The sequence below is a fragment of the Protopterus annectens genome, chromosome 1.part1 (assembly GCF_019279795.1).
Source record: "Protopterus annectens isolate FY-2018-M chromosome 1.part1, PAN1.0, whole genome shotgun sequence".
Taxonomy (NCBI): domain Eukaryota; kingdom Metazoa; phylum Chordata; order Ceratodontiformes; family Protopteridae; genus Protopterus; species Protopterus annectens.
Genome location: NC_056726.1, coordinates 1,705,525,742 through 1,705,544,964, shown reverse-complemented (window position 1 = coordinate 1,705,544,964; position 19,223 = coordinate 1,705,525,742). Strand labels below are relative to the sequence as shown.

The following is a 19,223-nucleotide window of genomic DNA, read 5'->3' as shown; positions in this document are numbered from 1 at the left end:
TATATATATATATATATATATATATCTCACATAAAGTATTTGTTTGTTTCTGGAGCATTTGTCAGTATTCATGAGACAATTGCTACATTGCCTCAAGATGTTCATGTTTATCAAGCTGGCCAGAGAGATGATGGGAAACTGCCCTTCCATGGTAGCAAACTCTTACTGTATGTTTTATTAGGGACGTGAATTAGTTAATTTGACAGGACTGTACTGGTAGCTGTGAGACTACAAAAGAGACCTATACTTTGTGTATGCTAAGGTTGATCAATAAAGGCAACGCTGTTCAGCATGCAACTGAGTTGCTCCTAGAACAGCAGAAAAGTTTAGAAAGGTTTCATTGACAGCTGTTTAGTGAAAATTTACCTTCTAGGCTTTTGCAGCTATACAAGGGCACTGCTGCTGCGAGACGAGTAGCACCATGCAAATGTGAGACTAAAATACAAGCAAAGAGAAACAAGTTTTAAGCTAACTATCAGGAAAGCATACAATAAGCCTTCCACCAGCAATCTCCAATTCAGACAGATTAGATCAGCACAATTCTATTGCACCATGAGGGTGCAGAAAACCACCTTCTTAATGTAAAATAGCTGATTTGAAATCCAAGTGTAACAAGGCTACACAAACTGCATACAACAACCCTACAACTAACAGATATAATGTAATACAATACAATTAATTGCTTAAAGCAGCAGCAGACAACACATTTTTTGAAACTGCTACAGTACAGTTACAGTATATAAGAGAAGTGGAAAAAGATACTTAGAGCCCATTTGTGTGCTTCACAGCTTAGAAAGACCAGATAAATACCTACTGTCACTAGATTAATAATCTCAGTCCTACTAATGTAAAAGTACAGTAAAGTGTGTGTGTGTGTGTGTGTGTGTGTGTGTGTTTTAGGAGGTGCCTGTGAAACTCTGTAGTGTGATTTACTAGTGTAATACTAACATTGTTAGCTCTAACTGCACTAGTGTCAAATTAAGAGACACGATAATGACCACTAATGAAACATTGCTCACTTTGGCTTTATCGTCTCTGATTTACTAAATATTGTCATTACATTGCCAGACTCACCAGTATTGTTCAGGCAGTATTGGCCCTTGTATATCTATGAAGCCTGGTGAATATTTTAAATTAGGTGTTTGGATACTGCTTAGATAACAGAAATACTTGATTACAGAGAACATGAAAACAAACCAAAATTACTTTTGCATTAGTTATATAGAACATTAATTTACAAAACATTTAAAATGTATTAGTCAATGTATGCATTGATTTTAACACTTGCTTACTATCATATAACTATATATCCCGTTATCTGCTTAAAAAAGGTACATTGGTGATGGTAGAATAACTTTCTATCATCAATAATTTTTAGAGTGATAGAGTAATAAGGCTGGAAGTATTATATTATATTATTCATGCTTTCCATTTAATGAATTATGCTCAGAGTGAATTTATTATTTGCAAATAGCTTATCGTACTAACATTAATATATTACATATTTGCAATTGCAATGTAAGCATAACTATACGTACTTTAGTAGATATGTAGGTAAACCTTTTGGATATGTAACTCAGACATTGACCAATAACATTTTGATAGTTGATGCACAAAAATGTTGCAGCACTCACATCTTTGAGTGTACTTAATTAAAAATTATAATTTTTAAGTATATCTGTGGCCTCTGAATTAACAGTTTATTGCATATATTTTGCATATTTTATATTTCCAACAGGCATGAGGTAATATTTACTTTTTATTAGTAATATGACATATGTTTAAAATAATTTCCTTTACATTACAGTATACTAGTGTAACGGGTTTCCTTTTTCAGAATGCAATACTCAAATTTTAACAAAATTAAAAAAAGAACAAAATATAACAGCTGTGTTTCTCTCTCAACATGCCACAAATAGGACTCCACACTGATCACAGCTGTAGAGTTGAGTCCTCAGCTGAGTGTTCCAAGCCAAGTCTTCAACCACCCTCTCTGTGAAACCAGTGCTCCGTCTCCCTGCTCCAAGTACCTGACACACACACACACACACACACACACACGCAAACACACACACACAAACACACACACGCAAACACACACACGCAAACACACACGCAAACACACGCAAACACACACACACACACGCAAACACACACACACACGCAAACACACACACACACACACACACACACACACACACACACACACACACACGCAAACACACACACACGCAAACACACACACACACACACACGCAAACACACACACACACACACACACACATGCAAACACACACACACACATGCAAACACACACACACACATGCAAACACACACACACACATGCAAACACACACACACACATGCAAACACACACACACACACACATGCAAACACACACACATGCAAACACCTGGGAAATCAGCTCTACCAGCTATGCCCCCTTTGCCCAGACTATAAAGTAGATACTGACACCAGAACACTTCAAACCCAGCTACTCTACAGCTCGTGCCAGGGTACCCAATTAAACTTAATAAAATTAATACTAATATAAATGGTAATGACACACACACACATGCAAACACACACGCACACATGCAAACACACACACACACATGTAAACACACACACACACATGCAAACACACACACACACACACACATGCAAACACACACACACACACACACACATGCAAACACCTGGGAAATCAGCTCTACCAGCTATGCCCCCTTTGCCCAGACTATAAAGTAGATACTGACACCAGAACACTTCAAACCCAGCTACTCTACAGCTCGTGCCAGGGTACCCAATTAAACTTAATAAAATTAATACTAATATAAATGGTAATGATTGACCAATGCAGTAAGTGTTTCAAGAGCAGCCACAGTGTCACCAAATGCATATAAGTACTCTCACAGCATAAAATATTCTCTAAAAAAAACAGCCACAGTGAGATGCTGAAATTTATTTAATAATAAATAAAAGAACATGGAAATGTTAAATATCTATTTACAATAAACCCCACAGTGTCAATCACAGGAAATATTAAAAATAACAGATGGAAAGGTTCACTCGGGTACAGAAAAACAATACTTAACCAATCTCACTATATTTTCCTGACTGATCTAAAGAATTACTGTCCCCTAGTTCACTTACTAGAGCAAGGCAAGAGGAAGTAGGTGAGTGAGTGGTCCTTCTTTGTCATGTTTCAAAAACAGACTGCCCTAAGACATCTGTCTCATTTAGTATTACAGCATCATTTCAGTGCTGGCTTACAGAATGACATAACACACATCTGGCCATCTGACTTCTGGTTCCTACACTACCCTCTTTACTAACAACTGAAGCAGAATCTAGCACATATGTGTCATAATACATACAAACAGAGCTTTACTAAGATGTGTTATAGCATCTGGAAGCTATAAAACTATTTCATAAACATCCACCCTTCCACGGTAGCAATTAGTTCACCCCTAAGAACAATACAATAGGATTTCTAGTTCTGGTTTTCACAGACATTTTGTCTCTGGCTGCAATCAGAACTGTAAGATGCAATCTTTATTACCTAAAACAGATAATTTAATTTCAGACTATTTTTCAAAGTTAGCTGGACTGAGATTATCCTCTTCTCTACCAGTATCCTCTGTTACAATATATTCATTTCAACAGTTGCAATACAATCTGACATACAGGTGTATTTTTTTTCTGTCCATCAGGGCCTACAGTTGGTAATTTTTAACACAAGCCTCTGTACAGATCAGTTTGGCATACAAATGACATATAATTCTTTACAAAACTCTAGCTAGCTATGCTGGCCTATGTTATACTTCCACTGCCTGCCTTCTCCTGGTATAGCTGGCAATACCTCACATCATCACAAATCTTTCAACTTACATGATTTGGGAACTGTAACTCAGAGACAGCTTTAGTCACAATTAAGGTGACCTTATTAGCAGGTATTTTGTGTGACTCTGAATCACGCTTTATTACTGTTGATGCAAAAATCACTTTGCAGCTCTAATTATTGCTAGTAACCAATGCACTCCCATGCATCTTTATAAACACACACACTCACAGACATGCACATACTCTTGCAAACTATTCATATCAACTTAGTGTTACACATCCAACCCAAACTAAGAGATATAGTCATCATTCATCTACACATACCCTCCATGCAAAAACACACAAACATATGTGCACACACATCCGCACCCCTCTATGATCAGCCAGACCCCACTACTATGGCCAGCCAGGCAACCATATGCACTCATTAAACACACGGAGTCATACTAGTACATTTAAACTCTGCAGACATGCACATACATGTACGTATTCACCCAGCCCACCAACACCTTTCCTCTGAACATTGCTAAACCTACCTGCACTGTATTCTCCCCTTTGATTATAATGGCATTTTGGCAGTTAACTTTCATGACAGGCTGTGTTAATTTGCACAGCCAAGTGATTCCTTCAGTTGCTTGGCAAAGTATATTGGTTACTAGAGGCATTTCCTGAGGAGAGGACATGGCTAATTAGCGTTAGTTGCTCCTCCAGAATGCCACATTATTTTACATTACAGCTGGTAGGACCATATACAACACTGATTCTTTTGATCATGGAAAAAAAGGCAAATATCAAGAGAAAAGTCCCACAAAATTCTATACTAATTTCAATTTTAAGTTTCAGTTATGAGCTCTATTTTAAAAACTGCATATAAACAAAATGTTATTAAACTACAGTTGGCGATACAACTGTACTTTACTCAGAATCATCTTGCAGTTTTACAGTCACATCCATAAAGTGCATTTAAGCTGAAACTGTTCGTCAGTTACAGAAGCTCTAAATGAATAATGACTTAAACAAGCATAGTGCATGGCTTACATTTGTAGATGCTAAAGAGATAATTTTTATATTTGAGCAGGAACACAGATTTCTGTATAGATGGTATTGGTTTTTATATGACAATACTTCTTTATTTTTTTTTTCATTTCAACCAAAACATGATACTATAAAATGCTATACATTATATCCTACATAAGCTAGATACTACCTTGTTTATATATTGATTTATGTGCCATCTGTCTTGTTTACATGTTGCATTATGTGTGTAATTGATTGTAATGCTGTATTTTTTATGTATGCTTGTCAGCTGCTTGATGGCCTCAGTCATGGCTGAAAATGTTCCTTGTTGGAACCAGATCACTTAGTAAACAAATGAATTAAATAGATGAATACAATTGTGCAGCAATGAAAAGGCAGGCATTCATTTCCTTAAATATATTGATTAATTTTCTATTCTTTAGAATTTTTTGAAACAGTTTTGAATAATTGAATAAACTCTCATACAAATATATGACTTTGGCAGACATTTTGGAGCTGTTGATTAGCTGTGCATTAAACTTTTTCATTACTACTAAACTGCATTTTTTCCTTAACAGTAAATTATCCTAGTAAGTATATTTTTTAGCTTGCACAGTTACAAATTACTTTTTATAATTGAAACAGATTATATTCTTTTACATGGTTTAATATCTAAAGCAGTTACCAAGTATTACAATGAATACTAGTTTGGTTTGTTTCATCAGTTTCAGTAATGGGAAGTCACATACATTTACACATCAAAAGTCTTCACGAAGCAGGGAAATAAGATTCGGGTAGATTATAGACTTGTACATTTATGTCTATTCATACACATGGTTGATTTGTGTGTGAGTATGTGCGTGTGTGATGATAATTTTACCCAGCCCAGATGAGTTGGGGCCTATTTTCTGTTGAGGCTAAGGAACGGTGTCTTTTTCAGAGTCGCAGATGAGGTAAATGGAGAGTTCAGAAATCAAATCTAGACTGCAAGATAAGCTTTTTTTATAATTTTATAGTCTAAAGCATCTGCACTAAATTCTGGATGCATTTAGCTCTCTTGCAGAGGTTTATAAGCTAATACTTTCTGGAAATATTTGAAGCACTGAAATAATGTACCTTTACCATTTTTTTTAATATAGGCATAAACCTTAAAATTCAATCACATCCTTGATTTTCACATAAGCATAAACTTAAAATTCAATCACATACTTGATGAAGAAATTGAAATAATAAAAAACATTCAAAGCAACATTTATATCTTTACAGTCACTATTTGAAGAAATACTAAGCACTCTTAAATTAAAGGATGACTATTTAATTTTAGCAAATATGTTTATTTTATTTGAGTACTGTTGTTGACCACATACTGCATTTTAGAAACATAAACAATTATGTTTGCTTTTTGTGTTTCCATGCACTATTAGAAGTTAAGGTACCATTTTTAATCATGTTGTATATTGAATGTATTATGTTTTATATTGTCTTGTATTTTGTCTACTATTAATGTTACCTTTACACTACTATTGGCATTGGTGTATCATGTACATTTTTTATAGAAGGTGCTATTAATTTAGTTTACAAATTCCTATTTCTTGTGTCATTTTAATTTTATACTATTGATTTTATATCTGGATGTATTCATTTATTTATTTACATTTGTTGACCGGGAGTGTCCGACTGGACGTAGGTCCATTTTCAGTGGAGGCCTGGTGAGATAAGCTCCACAGTTAAAATAAACAGACAGTAGTTACATTGGATTACATAGCGATTAACAATTTAACATAGCAATTACTTACAACATATTTACAGATGAAGAACATAGTACATCAGCATTTACTTTTTAACTTAAACTTTGAGATATATAACAAAATCAAAATTGTCATTGCTCTTAGTTAACTGCAGTATAAAATATGTGGCATACATTATGTAATCAATCGTTTACTTTTTAAGGCTGTAAAGACAAGTTAGCCACATTAACAGTAAAGTTTCCTGTCTGCCTTCCATACGGCTTATCTTATTTTAAGCCTCATTTCAGAGTGAGAGCACAGACTTCATGTTAGTATTTACTCACCTCTGTTGAACTTCTTACTGTACAGTTTTCAGGTTGTATGTTATTTTTAAATGGCTGTGGCATTTGACCATGTCATAACATACTACTCTGTTAAGTGTTGAGTATAGTTTTGAAAGAAATAATATTTTGTACTGCATGATGCGTGCTGACGAGATTCCAGTGTTCATTAAAAAAAAAAAAACAGTTAAGCGCCAGAATGGTAAAAGACCCAGCTTTAATAAATGTTAAGCACCCCACCACTAAAATTGTTAAGGTCATGTCTAGCAACTCAGCAGTAACATCTGCCTGCGCAGACTAACAAATCCCTGCTGTCTGTACCAGTAAATGTCCATAAGTTCATCTAATGAACTTAGAAAATTGCTAGAATAACAGTATTTGTATTAGCATGTATTTTCGGAAGGATACAAGCTCTGAAATGCCAATGTATGTAATTATTTCGTGACTTCAATCATAAGGGCGTGTATGAAAACAGATTTTATGATGAACAAACCAAAAATATGAAGCAATAATCTGGACATTCTATAAAAATCTGGACATCTGAGAGGCATAAAAATGTGTAAAAGTGACAGATTACATTACGCTGCCTTTCTGACATCAAACGCTAAGTGTTTTATCAATTTGAAAGCCGGCAAAACACTTTTTCCTTGTAATTAGTAGTACATGGAGCAGATACAGCTCCATGCATTACAAAGAATTGTGATTGTCTCACCGATAATAACCAGTTATTGTGTTCTCAATATGGATGCCAAGATTCACCTCCAGATCTGAATTCTTGGCATCTATATTTTGAGTTACATAAGTGAGTTATGATCAGCGACCTGATCATAAACTTCCGTGTTAGTTGTTTAACTACTGTAACTTATTCAATGTCATTAAATCACTGGAAATACTCAGAGATAATTATCTTGACTAAGTCTTCTTTTTAAAGATGTTTTTGATAAAGTCTTAGCAGTAGTTTGAACACTATAATATTTTTCTTTGTGCTTTATTTCATACATGTATTTCATGTTTTTTTTTTTTTTAATTCTATTTATGCATATGCATATTCAAAACAAAGCTACAGTTCTGTTGGTCAGATAGAGATCTAACTTTCTCCGAACACTCCTAAAGACTTATACAATGTTAACATAGACATGCCTTGCTGGTATCACTTCAGCTACTTCCTGTGATGTATTATGTATTAGGAGGTATTACCCTCACCAAGAATGATGCCACAATATGAAGACAAGATGATCAAATTCAACAATTGGCTTAAGTATTGGTGTCAATCAAAGGGGATCCAATGCCTGCCTGCCTGGGATGACATGCTCAACAAGCCACGATGCTTCGCTAGGGACGGCTTGCACCTGTCACCCCTGGGCTTTCGGATATTGGCAAAGGCTCTTGCCACTCCCATAGTGCCTTTTTTAGGCAAGGCTCAAAAGACAAACCCACCTCCATAGGTATCACAAGGGATAAGAAACGAAGAGTAATGCTACTCAATGCCAGAAGTCTAAATCTCAAGATGCACACACTCGAAACTCTCCTTAGCATGGAGAACATCAATAACTGTGCAGTAACAGAAACCTGGTTCAAGGCTCCCGAGAGCACCCCAGCACTACCAGGTTATATCTCATACCATGCTTTTTGGCCCCATAACTTGGACCAAACCACAAAAGGAGGGGGAGTATCAATATTCGTCAAAGATACCCACACCTCCAGGTTGGTGGCACAGTAAGAAGCATCAGAGACAATCCATGTGCAACTAACAGTGGATAAAACTGCCTTCCAGTTTATAGCCTGCTACAGACCACCCTCCCAAAAAAAGGAACCCCACGTGGCCTTCCTGAGAACACTGGAAAATATGAAGGTCTCTCCAAACACCATTATATTGGGTGACTTCAACTACCCTAACATAGGCTGGGAGCATTACTCTAGCTCCAACACCCTAGCCCAAAGGTTCCTAGAATTTATAAACTCAAATGCTATGGAACAACTTGTTGTCGCTCCCACAAGAGGGGAAAACATACTGGACCTGATCATCACCAACATGGGGACTCTATGCTCCAGATCAGAAGTGTATCCCTCACTGGTAAGATCAGACCATAAACTAATCTCACTAGATATTCACATCCCGACCCCAGCCCCTGCCCAAAAAACCACAGTGAAAAACTTCTCTAAAGCAAATTTCACACTCCTCAAAACCAAGGTGGAATCCTTCAAAGCCTCCAGGCCTGTGGAAAATACGGCCCAGACCACAGAATCCTTTATAAACACATTCTATGAACACCTACAGGAATGCATGGATCATGCAATCCCAAATAAAACCAAGACCCAATCCTCCAAAGGCAGGCGTCCTGTCTGGTGGACCCCAGCCATAAACAAACTATACAATAGAAGGAGGAAGCTACTACATGATAGAGCAAAATACCAAAAAGGGAAGGCATCTCTGATCAGTATTAGCAAAAAACTATGGGCACTCATAAAATCGTCTAAGGCCAGCTTCGAGAGAAAAATTGCACAGGACACTAAGGATAATCACAAGGCTTTCTTTAGTTATGTTAGGAACCTGGGTGGGAATTCCCAGATATGCTCAGAATTAGTCCAAAATGACAAAAAATACACCGAACCCACAGACATTGCCAACATCCTAGCTGACAGGTTCAGCGCAAACTTCTCCCCCCCCTTCCCCACCAAAAGTGCAAATATCTATCCCAGCAGAGTGCTGCCCCCTTGTCTCAGATGCTCAGGTAAGAGCTGCCCTCTCCAAAGCAAAAAACACAGCATCAATGGGACCAGATGGTGTCCCGGGCTGCGTCCTACATGAACTCCAAGAAGAACTAAACCCAAACATAAAACTACTGTTCAATCTCAGCATTACTACAGGATATGTACCCAAAGAGTGGTGTACAGCAACAGTGGTCCCTCTCCACAAAGGTGGTGCCTCAACGGATCCTGGAAACTATCACCCCATAAGCTTGACTAGCTTGGTCTGCAAAGCTATGGAAAGGATCATCATGGACCTCATAAATAAAAATATTGGGGACCTACAGACACTGGATTCCTACCCAGTTTGGCTTTGTTAAGGGCAGATCCTGCCTCTTAAACCTGGTCAATTTCTTTGAAACAGTCACCAAGGCCATTGACAAGGGGAAGGTGGTCCACACAGCCTACCTGGACCTTGCAAAAGCCTTCGATACAATACCCCACTCGGGCATTATAGATAACTCACCAGCTTAAATATAAACCCCATTGTCACCAGATGGGTTGCAAACTGGTTCAAGGACAGAACCCACATGGTTAGAATTGCTGGAGCCATGTCAGACTCCAAACCAGTTACAAGTGGTGTCACACAAGGCTCAGTCCTGGGACCTCTCTTGTTCGGTATATATTTCTCGGAGGTACAGGCTAACACGGAAGGACTGTGGCTGACCAAGTTCGCAGATGACTGCAAACTGGGCACCATAATCGACTCTCCAGCTGACACAAGCATCCTACAAAAGGGCCTCTTAGAAACAAACAACTGGTGCCAGAGCCATGGCCTCAAGCTAAACGCCAAAAAATGTATAGTCATCCCCTTTGGCAAAAACATAGTGCCCACAAATTACCACATAGGTGGTAATCCATTAAGTACGGAAGAAGTAATTAGGGACCTGGGGACCCAAGTTGATAGCAATCTCTCATTTGACAACCACGTGGCCAAAGTGGTTAGAAAAACATTTTATATAGCCCACCTAATCATGAAGGGATTCACATCTAGATCAGGGGAGGTCATCATGCCTCTTTACTCATCCCTCCTCAGGCCCATAATTGAGTACAATGCCCCTTTTGGGGTGTACCTTACCAGACACCTGCAGCAACTGGAAAGACCCCAAAAGTACCTCACCAAGAGGATCAAAGGGCTCAAACAGATGCCATATGCTGCCCGGTTAAAGAAACACCAGCTCTACTCAGTGGCATACCACCTACTCAGAGGCGATCTATGCCTGACATATAAAGCCATGTCCAACCCAGAATTAATGGACATGCTGCACCTCAGAAAATCCAAATCCCATCAGGCTACGTGCTCGAGAGACTTGAACCTCAGCACTGAAATAAATAGGACATGCTGGAGGAACAGATTCATAACCCAGAGGCTCCCTTCACTCTGGAATAAAATCCCAGTCCAGGTTAGGCAGAGTCTCTCATTGACTCTCTTCAAGAGGAATCTTGATGAGTGGATGGGAGATAGTAGGTTTACCCCGGGTATCACTTCTGTGTCACTGTTAGACAAAGGCACAGTATACTAACCTCGAAAAAGGGCATAGCAAAATTCATTTAAAATGGGTAGCAAAAGCCAAACACACTCTGGCTAGGCTTATAAATGCCCTAGGGCAGGTAGCCTAGTATGAACCTATGAACCTATGAACCTATGAACCTGTGAAGTTACTGCTACAAGACACAGGTTCTATGCTTTGGTACATAACATTTCATATGGTGAATCAATCCCATTACATTATTTTGCTAGCTGTCTTCCTTTATAAAACTGATCTACACCATGACTTGCAGTGAATGTACTCGAGCTAGGGTCCACTGTGAATGGTCACATCTTGTTTTGATCAATCTGAGCTTATTTGACTACAAAACATCAAAAGCCTTGAGAGGTTGATAACAAAAACAGTGACAATGGGAAAGTCACAAAACACAGAAAGCATTTTTTGTAGGGTGGCAAGTCTACCTGCGCGTACCCTGCAACATGGGAGAAAGTGTCCACATCCTATATATCAACTTCAAGCTCACACAAACTAACACAGAGTGAAATAGCAATGAGGAAAACACATCACTCGGTTCTTGGCTTCCTCTCAGACAGGCTACCATGACAGCATTTTAATAATTTCCTTGGCTTGACGTTCTGAACCACATTTCATTATGAAGGCTATTCATATACTATTCTATTTAATTCTCATTAACATGGGAGTAAAGAAGTAAGAATAGCATGAAGGAAAATGAAGTCAAACAGCAGGCTCAGATGAGGTCACAGCAAATATGATAAAGATGCTGGGTGTGATAGTATAGAAATGGTTCCTGAGGGTATTCACAGCAACGTGGAGAGAAACACATATCCCAAATGACTGGAGAATAAGCACACTAATGCTAGTGTTCAAGAACAAGTGGGATATTCACAAATGTGGGCAGTACACAGGTATCAAATTCCTGTCGCACTGCATGAAACTTCTGGAGAGAGTGACTGATAAATGAATATGCAGAGTCATAGAAAATAAGATAGGAGATGAGCAGTTCAGATTCAGATCAGGACAGCACAACTGACCTGATGTTTGCCGTGAGACAAATACTTCAGAAGAAGCTAGAACTGAAAAAAAGAGTCCAACTGGTCATGCTAAATGTATATGACAAGGTCCCCTAAAGCTGATTTGTGCAGTCCTGAAGTGGTTCAAAGTCCCAGAAACATTGGTCTAATTAGTGCAAGCTATGTACAAGGACCCAATGTCTCAAGTACAAACAGTACTCGGTCTCACAGAAGGGTTGCCTGTGGGAGTGGGTGTGCACCAGGGCTCAGATCTGAGCCCAGTGTTGTACATAATGGTGATGGACTACATTAGCGAACAGTTCAGAGGGGACAGATCAAAAAAGTTGTTGTTTGCAGACAATATTGCATTACAGACTGACTCTGACCAAGAGCTTCACCAAAGCATAGGAGAGTGGAATGCAAAACTGAAAGGACATAGAATGAAACTGAATACAGTTAAGACAGTTGTAATGGCAACAAATGGTAGAGTTCAGAAGAAGCTGAGAATTGAGACAGAATGAAAAATAGTGGAACAGGTTAATAGCTTATCTATATGGTGGCTTGTTTTTGAAGAAGGGAAGTTTAAAAATGGAGGAGAAAGCTAGAATCAGAGGGGCTATAACCAACTGACACAGAGTTTCAGGTGTGGTATATGAAGAAGAATACTAAAGAAGCGGAAAAGTAGAGCGTACAAAACAGTTGTGTGACCAGTACCACTGTATGGTACAGAAACCTGGGCCGTAAAGGCAGAGCAGTTGAGGAAGCTGGAGGTGATAAAGATTAAGTGCCTGAAATGGGTGGCAGGATGCTCACTGTGGGACAGATGAAGAAATGAGGACCTAACAGCAGAAGCCAAAGTCTGCAAAGTCAAAGCGAAGAGATTATAGTGGTTCAGGCATCTGTGCAGAAAAGCAGAAGACAGTCTGGTGAAGATTATTTTGGACAGACAGGAAGAAGGCAAGAGGAAACAAGGGCATCCAGCAAAAAGGTAGCTGAATTGTGTAAGAGAAGACCTGTGATAGTTAGGCATGAGTGTCAAACAAGGCAGAAGACAGGCATTGACTAGAGAGACAGAGATGGCAACAGTTCACACAACACACTTACCCCATGTAGAAAATGGGAAAACCCTGGTATTGCATGACTTTGTGTCTCTCTGTAAGCAAGACACTGTAGTCACTGGGTGCAGCAAATTTAATGATCCGTGCTACGTTTGTCTTCTTTTATTGGATTACTACATCTCGTTTTCTCACATCTATTTTTTGAACTGTTGGTAATGGGTGAGCCCATGTCATATAAACTTCATCATTTTCTATTATGCTTTGTGACTCACATTTCCAATGTTTTTCAGCTACTTCAATATTACAATGTTTGCACAATCCCCACTGCAAAAGTTTTTTTTGCCACATTATTATGCCTTTCAGTATACAGTCCTTCTGCCATTAGTACATCACAACCAGCAGCAAGTTGTTCGACTGTTTCCAGTTCTGCTTTACAAAACCTACATTTGTCTGTTTCTACCACAAGTTAAATGGACTTTGTAAATCAACGTATATGTAGTCTAGCATCTTGGGCCACCAATATTAGCATTTTGTCTTTTGGTTTAAATTCACCTCGTTTAACCATTCCTGCATTTGATCCTGATCAACAAAAGGTTGTTCCAAGAGTTTTCTATACTTGCAGCTATATTTATTTACACATTTCCTGCCTTTTCCTCTGATCTTTCACCTTATATTCTTTCTTTTGTTTTTTTTTTAAAACTAAACAAGTGAAAAGATAGCAGATACTTCCTAAAACAGAAATTTATTAAACGTTAAAAATGGTAAAGTGCTTTTCATCTACTCAACAGCAGACTTCATCAGACCACCATTTAATACAGAGAATCCTTTAAATACTAATGTACACCAACAGTTACCGCCCCCAGTCACAACTTCAAAAGGAAATGATGTAAGCATACTGTTAATACAGAAAATTGTTAAACATACATTATGCTAAAAATATGTAATTTTTGACATATACATATAAAAATGAATGAATATAAAACTTATGCTTATTAAAACGTGGTCAATTATTAATTATTAGTTCATCTACTCAAAGCTTTTAACCTTAAAAGACTGTTAATGGCACATTGTTCATTAAGACCTGGTTTATAGTACGCATGTAATAATAATTGCCATCTTAATTCAGCTTTTTCTAAAAATAAACTCCAGGGTCCACCCCTTGGTTGCTCATAAATCTGCTGAATGGCACAAAATTCAAAATTATGATCAACACCTGTGCCTGTGTATGCTTTACTAAAGCATTAGCTAAATTCCCCCTCCTTATGGCATACAAATGTTCATAAACCCTTTCTTTTAGCATTCTTGTGGTTTTTCCTACATAATACGCAGAACATATTTTACAGTTAGCTACGTATACCACCCCATTGGATTTGCAATTCAATTTCTGATGAATATAACCTGTTCACCTTGATGCATATACTTACAAAAGGTACACATGCCACATTCAAATCCATATTTTTAATTTATAATTTTACACATTTTTAGATAACTTTTAGATTTACACAATTATTAGGCTATGTATTTGTTATTGAGTTTTACTCTGTTATTATTGTGATTTTGTGCATGAGTTATGGCTTTTAGCCACTAGATGATGCCATTTGATACTTTTTGTCAATGATGCATTTATACCTACACGTTGCATTGTAGAAAATATTAATTAGGATAATTGTTTTAATATATATATTATATATATTTAACATCTGTATAGGATTTATTAGATATGTTATTAGTATGCTGTATATTTATTCTTTTATTATTTTAGTGCAGACTACACTTTTTATTATATGCATTTTACATGATTATAGTGCTATAAGGTGTTCTGCCAATGAGAAGTTTTTATCAATTAAGCAAATAGTGTTTAAATGGAGTTCTGTTGTTTGTATGCATTTTCCATCTGAAGAAATCTGTTTGCAGATGAAAACTCTGTGTATTGATTCTTGGAAGCATTAGTGTTTATTTACTGAGGCCCAAAGGGGTATTTTTATGTTTTTTTTTATTTTTTAAACAAGTAAATATTAAATATTTTGTTACACCAAGAGGAGTCGTGGGATTTTTCTAAGCGCTTTGGTTTTGTTTGATACCTCATTTCCTCCCAGTCATCCTTCCCTATTTAACCCTTATCTCCCCCTCTCTCTTTATTCCTACTAATATATTTAACTAATCCCACTCTGAAGATGTCCCAGGACAAATTGCTTTGTTACCAAACCTCATTTGTCCCAGTCCCCTTCAATAAACACATCACACTGAATGACATTTGACGACCTTTATTAAACTTTCATAAACATAACTTTGTTATCCAATATTATTAATTACAAATGTCAACACAATATAGCTGATTGAATTCCAACATCCACATCCATGTAATATTAATCAGGACAGCGTGACCTTGCTCATCCTGATCCAGTAAGCAGCTTCCATATCTCCAACTCACTTACTTATGAAGCAGCGTCCCAATACTCACTTCATTTACCATTTATTGAACTGCACCTCCCACTTATTTTACTTATGAAGCAGTGTCCCTTTATTCACTTCCTTTATCACTTATTGAATCAACATCCAACCAAATAAGCAGCGTCCTTACCCCCACTTGCTTATTTATCTAGCCACCTTCAATACTCACTTCCTTTCCCAATTCATTGGAATGACCATCCAAAACCAGAGGGGGAAGAGAAGAGGGCACACCTGTCCCTCTTCTCCACCTTACTTGATCTGACAAAAGACCACAATCCCCACTATGCCACTAAAAAAAGAGATAGGGAGGGTGGGTAGCAAGTTCATGCCAGAATGTTATTCCTTCCAAGTTTCACTTGCACAAATCTCTTAAACCTCTCCCTGACCATACCTCATTTCCTCCCAATCATCCTTCCCTATTTAACCCTTACCTCCCCCCACTCTCTTTATTCCTACTAATATATTTAACTAATCCCGCTCTGAAGATGTCCCAGGAGAAATTGGTTTGTTACCAAACCTCATTTGTACTGCTCCCCTTCAATAAACACATCACACTGAATGACATTTGATGATGTGTATTAAACTTTTATAAACATAACTTTGTTATCCAATATTTATTAGTTACAAATGACAACACAATATAGCTGATTGAATTCCAACATCCACATCCATGTAATGTTAACCAGGACAGCATGACCTTGCTCATCCTGACCCATTAAGAAGCTTCCATACCTCCAACTCACTTACTTATGAAGCAGCATCCCACTACTCACTTCATTTACCATTTATTGAATTGCACCTCCCATTAATTTTACTTATCAAGCAGTGTCTCATTATTCAGTTCCTTTATCACTTATTGAATCAACATCCAACCAAATAAGCAACGTCCTTACCCCCACTTGCTTATTTATCTAGCCACCTTTAGTACTCACTTCCTTTCCCAATTCATTGGAATGACCATCCAAAACCAGAGGGGGAAGAGAAGAGGGCACACCTGTCCCTCTTCTCCACCTTACTTGATCTGACAAAGACCACAATCCCCACTATGCCACTAAAAAAGGAGATAGGGAGGGTGGGTAGCAAGTTCATGCCAGAATGTTATTCCTTCCAAGTTTCACTTGCACAAATCTCTTAAACCTCTCCCTGACCATACCTCATTTCCTCCCAATCATCCTTCCCTATTTAACCCTTACCTCCCCCCACTCTCTTTATTCCTACTAATATATTTAACTAATCCCGCTCTGAAGATGTCCCAGGAGAAATTGGTTTGTTACCAAACCTCATTTGTACTGCTCCTTCAATAAACACACCACACTGAATGACATTTGATGATGTGTATTAAACTTTTATAAACATAACTTTGTTATCCAATATTTATTAGTTACAAATGACAACACAATATAGCTGATTGAATTCCAACATCCACATCCATGTAATGTTAACCAGGACAGCATGACCTTGCTCATCCTGACCCATTAAGAAGCTTCCATACCTCCAACTCACTTACTTATGAAGCAGCATCCCACTACTCACTTCATTTACCATTTATTGAATTGCACCTCCCATTAATTTTACTTATCAAGCAGTGTCTCATTATTCAGTTCCTTTATCACTTATTGAATCAACATCCAACCAAATAAGCAACGTCCTTACCCCCACTTGCTTATTTATCTAGCCACCTTTAGTACTCACTTCCTTTCCCAATTCATTGGAATGACCATCCAAAACCAGAGGGGGAAGAGAAGAGGGCACACCTGTCCCTCTTCTCCACCTTACTTGATCTGACAAAAGACCACAATCCCCACTATGCCACTAAAAAAAGAGATAGGGAGGGTGGGTAGCAAGTTCATGCCAGAATGTTATTCCTTCCAAGTTTCACTTGCACAAATCTCTTAAACCTCTCCCTGACCATACCTCATTTCCTCCCAATCATCCTTCCCTATTTAACCCTTACCTCCCCCCACTCTCTTTATTCCTACTAATATATTTAACTAATCCCGCTCTGAAGATGTCCCAGGAGAAATTGGTTTGTTACCAAACCTCATTTGTACTGCTCCTTCAATAAACACATCACACTGAATGACATTTGATGATGTGTATTAAACTTTTATAAACATAACTTTGTTATCCAATATTTATTAGTTACAAATGACAACACAATATAGCTGATTGAATTCCAACATCCACATCCATGTAATGTTAACCAGGACAGCATGACCTTGCTCATCCTGACCCATTAAGAAGCTTCCATACCTCCAACTCACTTACTTATGAAGCAGCATCCCACTACTCACTTCATTTACCATTTATTGAATTGCACCTCACATTAATTTTACTTATCAAGCAGTGTCTCATTATTCAGTTCCTTTATCACTTATTGAATCAACATCCAACCAAATAAGCAACGTCCTTACCCCCACTTGCTTATTTATCTAGCCACCTTTAGTACTCACTTCCTTTCCCAATTCATTGGAATGACCATCCAAAACCAGAGGGGGAAGAGAAGAGGGCACACCTGTCCCTCTTCTCCACCTTACTTGATCTGACAAAAGACCACAATCCCCACTATGCCACTAAAAAAAGAGATAGGGAGGGTGGGTAGCAAGTTCATGCCAGAATGTTATTCCTTCCAAGTTTCACTTGCACAAATCTCTTAAACCTCTCCCTGACCATACCTCATTTCCTCCCAATCATCCTTCCCTATTTAACCCTTACCTCCCCCCACTCTCTTTATTCCTACTAATATATTTAACTAATCCCGCTCTGAAGATGTCCCAGGAGAAATTGGTTTGTTACCAAACCTCATTTGTACTGCTCCCCTTCAATAAACACATCACACTGAATGACATTTGATGATGTGTATTAAACTTTTATAAACATAACTTTGTTATCCAATATTTATTAGTTACAAATGACAACACAATATAGCTGATTGAATTCCAACATCCACATCCATGTAATGTTAACCAGGACAGCATGACCTTGCTCATCCTGACCCATTAAGAAGCTTCCATACCTCCAACTCACTTACTTATGAAGCAGCATCCCACTACTCACTTCATTTACCATTTATTGAATTGCACCTCACATTAATTTTACTTATCAAGCAGTGTCTCATTATTCAGTTCCTTTATCACTTATTGAATCAACATCCAACCAAATAAGCAACGTCCTTACCCCCACTTGCTTATTTATCTAGCCACCTTTAGTACTCACTTCCTTTCCCAATTCATTGGAATGACCATCCAAAACCAGACGGGGAAGAGAAGAGGGCACACCTGTCCCTCTTCTCTGCCCACCAACCTAACAAGGCTGTTCTCTCTCTCACCAATATGCTTTCAGCAACCTAACCACTGTTAATTAATTAGGCCAACATAATTTGGTGTACCCTATCTCTACTAACTATAATGGAACATCACATCCTAAAGCCCTATCACATAACAAAATAGCCATTTACCCAACAACTGAAAAAAATACTGATCCCTTTCCTCATGCCAGTGTAACAAACCGTAAA

The 19,223-nt window shown here is 37.9% G+C and overlaps 1 protein-coding gene across 1 annotated transcript in view; it reads left to right on the top strand.

Annotated features, from left to right (window-relative positions):
• Positions 1 to 19,223, top strand: part of LOC122814049 (pancreatic secretory granule membrane major glycoprotein GP2-like) — a 217,973-nt gene that overhangs the window by 24,387 nt on the left and 174,363 nt on the right. The window lies entirely within an intron of this gene.